Raw genomic sequence first — 6,040 nt, 5'->3', positions numbered from 1 at the left:
GGCTGGAGCGCAGTGGTGCAGTCACAGCTCATTGCAATCTTGACCCACTTCCACTCCACACCTCGTCAGCCCCAGGCTCAAGTAATCACTCCCACCTCAGCCTCCCAAGTAGCTGGGATCATACACATACACCATCATGCCCTGCTAATTTTTAAGTTGTTTTGTAGAGACAAGGGCCTCCCTATGTTGCCCAGGCTAGTCTTGAACTCTTGGCCTCAAGTGATCTTCCTGCCTCAACCTCCCGAAGTTCTGAGATTACAGGTGTGAGTCACCATGCCTGCTCAGTGCACACTTGTGAATGGTAAATTTCATGTGACATATATCTCAGTTTGAAAAGTGCTATTTAAAAAAAATCAGCCCAGCATGGTGGCTCATGTCTAGATCATTCTGATTACCCTTGCTTACTTCTGTGCTATATTGTTTCTAGCTAAGGGTTCCTTCTGTCAGCTGTCTTCAGAAATATACCATATTCTCTGAGAATGTTTCTCTTTTGAGTCTTCAAACACCAGAGCTGACATGACAAACTGTTTAACATTTTTTAAAAAATTAAAAAATTAAAAACATCAGAGCTGCTGATTGGATGAAATTTTGACATATTTGGAATATTTTTTTCTACTATATGTTAGCAGTGATGATGAAGATATACCATTGAAAGATGAGATGGATTAAGAACAGTAAAATATTTTGGCACCATAATTTGAGATTCTTCTTAGAAAAAGGTCATTGTTGCAGCTCCATGGCAAGCAAACAGTTTTAGTTTTAGAGAAGTATTACATATAACTATAACTTTTTTGTTGGACTAAAGGGAATTTTGTTCTTCTGGTTTCTTTGAGGACTCTGGATCTGAATGTTAAAAAATACTTTGGGTGGAGTACTCAAGTGAATTTTTATTTATTAAATGCTGTTTTTAAATCCATTCCCTTAGTGGTGGAAAAATATTGCTGTGGGCTGAGGACAGAGATCCTCTATAAAAATAGGTTATATGAGATGGTCATGGGTTAGGCACCCAAGTGCTAGAGTGTAGGAGAAAAACAAAATGTTTTTCAGGTTTTTCTATTCCTGCAAAGAAACTGAAGTTTAGAATAAAATTATGAAGAAAACAGTCTAATAGCTTACCTTTGTAATTTTTTCCAGTATCCAGGCTGTAGAAAACAAAGATGGTGAAAAGGAGGCCTTGTGAGGCCCCTCATGTAGGGGTCAAATGTATTCAGGCATAGCCTGTTAACCTTGGCATCATTCCTTCATCTTCCCAGGCTTCCAGCTTTCAAAATGTTACTGCCTACTGGCCCTAAAGGCAAACAACTTGCCATGTATAATATGCCCTATATTAATGTCATGCAGTCCATGCATTTGAGGAAACCCATCCATCACCAGATGCCCTTAGTGACAAAGTGGGGAACTACTGCACAAAGAAAACCCTGGGAATCAAATATGATACCCAGAGGCAGTCATGGCTGAATTCACTCAGTCATATATAACTATTTTCACTTATTTTTAGTCAATTGGAATTTTGCCTCAATTACATAGGTATATGTATGTTTCCATACATAAGAAAGCAGTGTGTAATCATCTACGTTGATACTAATTTGTTAATCTTGTATAAGGCTGGCACATTCTCCCAAAGAGATTCTCTGCCAGTGTGAAAATGAACTCTGCAGCTCTGAAGCTCCTTCCCATGAATTCAAAGTAATGTATGAGAAAAGTTCTTGGTCAATCACAAGTGCTATACAAACTAAAGAATACTATTATGAGCTGGGCATGGTGTCTCACACCTGTAATCCTAGCACTTTGGGATACTGAGGTGGGAGGATCCTCTGAAGCCAGGAGTTTGAAACCAGCCTGGGCAACATACAGAAACCCTGTGTCTCTACAAAAAATTTTTTTTTAAAATTAGCCAGGCATGGAGGCTTGTATCTGTGGTCCCAGCTACGCAGGAGGCTGAGGTGGAAGGATTGTTTGAGCCTGGGAAGTCGAGGCTGCAGTAAGCCGTGATTGCACCACTGTACTCCAGCCTGGGTGACAAAGGAAGATCCTGTCTTAAATAAATAAGTAGCTATTATGATCATCCCAATCTTAGGAATCCAGTGTCAGCTCGATAGTCACTTTTTAGGTCAACAGTATTGTCAAGAAAAGTGTTAACACTCAGCTAATAAAATGGCATAATGTTACCCTAGTATGTTATTATGCCTGCCTTCCATTATCCCAAGACACAGGAGAACATTCATTTTTTAAAATTCTCAAATGTGGAAAACCCATTTCCTAAGATGATTTCCAATATGAAATAGTTTCCAGCATTATATGAGCCACTCCTGTATACCAAAGAGAGATTCCCTTTACTCAATTTTATATCCCACTCATGAAACATTTTAATGTCTTGGACCTACTAACTCCAGTTGGATACCACTGACAGGAAGTGAGAAGGGTATGAGCCGTGGGATAGGCATGCAGGGTGGGGAGACTAGCTTTTAGTTCTGGCTCCGGTTTTTACTGGAGTGATAACCTCTAAATTCTTTTCAAGTAACAATTGCACAAATAATACTCCTTTCTCCTTCCCCCTTTCTTTCTACAGACTATTTCCTCAGTCATCCAGAGGCCAATTTGGGAGCCACTTATGAGTCCCTCAGTCTTTTATTCCCCCTATTCAATCAGTCATCAAGCACCTCAGTCTTTCCTGAGAACATCTCTCAGATCAGGTCTTTCTGTCATGACCCTGGTTCTCTGTTGACCTCCTGTGGCCCGACAGCCTGAAGCTAAATATGTGGAATTGAAGACTCCTCAAAAACCTCAACCACACATTCTCTTTCGCGCTCTCTCTCTCTCTCTCCCCGCCCTGTTTATGCTCTGTATTAGTTTCCTATCACTACTGTAACAAATTAGCAAAAACTAGTGCCATATGCAATACAAATTTATTTTCTTACAGTTGGGTCAGTCAGAAGTCTGACAAGTCTCAATAAATTAAAATAAATGTGCCAACGGGGCTGTGTTTCTTCTGGAGCCTCTAAGGAGAATCCATTTCTTTTCCTTTTCCAGCTTCTAGAGGCCAACCCCTTTCCTTGGTTCATGGCTGCCTTCCTTCATCTTCAAAGCCAGAAACATTGGGCCAAGCTCTCCTGTCTCTCCCTCTTCCACTTTAAAGGACTCTTGTGGCCCAGCCTGGCCAACATGGTGAGACCCTGTCTCTACTAAAAATACAAAAGTTAGCTGGGCACGCACACGCTTGTAATCCCAGCTACTCAGGAGGCTGAGGCAGCAGAATTGCTTGAATCTGGGAGGCAGAGGTTGCAGTGAGCCAAGATCGTGCCAGTGCACTCCAGACAGTCCAGACTGCACTCGAGGCTTAAGAGAGTCTTACTCTCTTGGAGACTCTTACTCTCTTAACAAGAGAGTAAGACTCTGTTTCAAAAAAAAAAGCGGGGGACCCTTGTGATTACATTGAGATTAGCTGGATAATTTCACTACTTCAGCTGAGTAGCATCCTTAATTGCATCTACAACCTTCACTCTCCTTTGCCTTGTAACCTGACACATTTACAGTTTCGGTTCTGGGGATTAGGAGGTAGACATCTTTGGAGGGGGGAGCATTATTTTGCCTCTCTCATCCTCTGCCTCCCAAATTGTCAGAGATGCTTTTTATTTCCTATTTCTTATTTTGCAATTAATCATAGCAACAATCAGTTGAATATTATCACCAAAATTATGAGTATGTTTCAGTTAAGTAAGTCTGACTGCAAATTATATATCCAGAGGTCTGGATTTATATTTTTAGAAAAAAAAAAACTCCACAATACTGAATGGCTTTATATCTAAATTTAGCTTGCATTTTAAATCATAATGGTAACCACTTGGGATCCTAATAAAACATAAAAGCATTTTATCATCTAATTGGCTTAAATTAATTAAGTATACTAATGATAACACATACCTAAAAATTATATTTCATAGTTAAACATTGAGAGAAATAAGCTTCAAATAAGTATTTTAAAAGATTAATGCTAGGGTCTAATGTTATAGCTAAAATATTTCTGTGTTATTCTTACAATTTTAGAAAATCTCTAGTATTTTTAGCTTAAAATGTTGTTGTTGTTACTGCTTTGTTATGCTCACAGAAGGGAGACAGGCACAGATGGAAAAAGGTAAGTTACTTGCCCTCTTGGTCTGAAAAATACTGCCAAAACAGTAATCATACTTTTTGAGCATCAAATAAGGGGCTAGAGCCTGGGCTGTGATAGCAATAACTTTGTCTTTTCTAGTAACATGCCCTTAACAGAACAAACAATGGAGACAGAGGGAAAAGCAGCAGCCAAAAGTTTTTGTAAAGGTTCCAGAGGGTGAACCATGCTTCTTGTTTTTTTTAACCTATGTCTTGCTGATATTAAGCAGTCAGATTATATAATATTTTTGTTCTTTCCTCAGAGAAGCCTTCTCTGGTCATCCCCTAGATCAGTAGAGGTCACAAAGATATATCCTATCATGGAATGGTATGGTTCTCCTTCACAGCTCTTATAACCCCCATTACAAATTATTTTTGTAATTGTTTATTGTGCCTTCCCCGTGATTACCATGCTTGCCACTGCATCCTTAGCTTCTACCACAGTAATTGGCTTTTATTAGACCATTAACATATTTGTTGAATTGAATTGAATAAAGCTTTGGGGGTGCACAGAGCAGCTACTATGGTTTTTGTTTGTTTGTTTTTGTTTTTGAGTTAGAGTCTCCCTCTGTTGCCCAATCTGGAGTGTGGTGGTGCGATTTCCCGGCTCACTGCAACCTTCACCTCCTGGGTTCAAGCTATTCTCCTGCCTCAGCCTCCTGGGTAGCTGGGACTATAGGCACACACAACCACGCCCAGCTAATTTTTGTATTTTTATTAGAGACAGGGTTTCACCATGTTGGCCAGGCTAATCTCGAACTCCTGATTTCAAGTGATCTGCCCGCCTCAGCCTCCCAAAGTACTAGGATTACAGGTGTGAGTCATCGTGTCCGGCTGCTGTGGTGTTTTGCTTCTTTGGTATTGTGTAGCACATTCAGCACAAGTGATGTCCTCAGTTCTCAATAAGTGCTTCCTAAAGAATCCACATTTCACCCATTCAGAACCTTGCATGATGTAGCAGCTTAAGCTACTTCAAGGACTCCTCTTGATCTTGAGTAGAGAGGAACAATGTGAACTCAGCAAGGGGAGCATGGAAACAGATTTTCTTTTATGTTACTTGTGGAAAGCTTTTAGATTAACCATTGAAAATTGCGAATTTGGAACCATACCCATTTTGACTTATCTCCTAATTGTATTTTAAAACAGTGGTTCTCAGTGTGGTTCCAGGACCAACATCAGCAGCATTTTGGAAACTTTTGTTAGAAACACAAATCCACTGAACCAACGACTTAGAACTGTGGGTGGGTCTCGGAAAATTCTGTTTTAACAAGTCCTCCAGGTGATTCTGATGCATGCCAGTTTGAGAATCACTCTTTTAAACCAACGTTTAAGTCCAATCTAACCTACGTAACAATTAACAGTCTACCCGGCTATCTACCTGTGCTAGTGTGGTATATAACAGCCCATAGTACACATGCTCTATTCTAAGCCTATCTGCTCGCCTCAATCTGTATATTCCTCCTGCAATTTATCATGGTGTGAAAGGCCCAATGATACACAGGTTTGGTCATTTTCAAATAGTGCCTGCCGGCATTGTGGCTCAGGCCAGTCATCCCAACACTTTGGTAGGCTGAGGTGAGATGATCACTTGAGCTCAGGAGTTTTAGACCAGCCTGGACAACATGGCAAAACCCCATTTATAAAAAAAATAATAATAGCTGGGTGTGGCAGCATGCACCTGCAGTCCTAGCTACTTGGGAGGCTGAGGTGGGAAGATCCCCTGACCCCTGGGAGGTGGAGACTGCAGTGAGCCATTATTGCACCACTGCACTCCAGTCTGGGCGAAAGAGTGAGACCCTGTCTGAAAAAAAAAAGCACCCTTCACAGAAACTTCCTCAGCGTATTAGCATCAGCATCTGAAAGTACAGTATGTTTATCAAACATATAGAAT

This window comes from Sapajus apella, unplaced genomic scaffold (assembly GCF_009761245.1).
Source record: "Sapajus apella isolate SASKATOON/1434 unplaced genomic scaffold, GSC_monkey_1.0 scaffold25, whole genome shotgun sequence".
NCBI classification, from domain to species: domain Eukaryota; kingdom Metazoa; phylum Chordata; class Mammalia; order Primates; family Cebidae; genus Sapajus; species Sapajus apella.
This window is presented reverse-complemented; position numbering follows the sequence as displayed.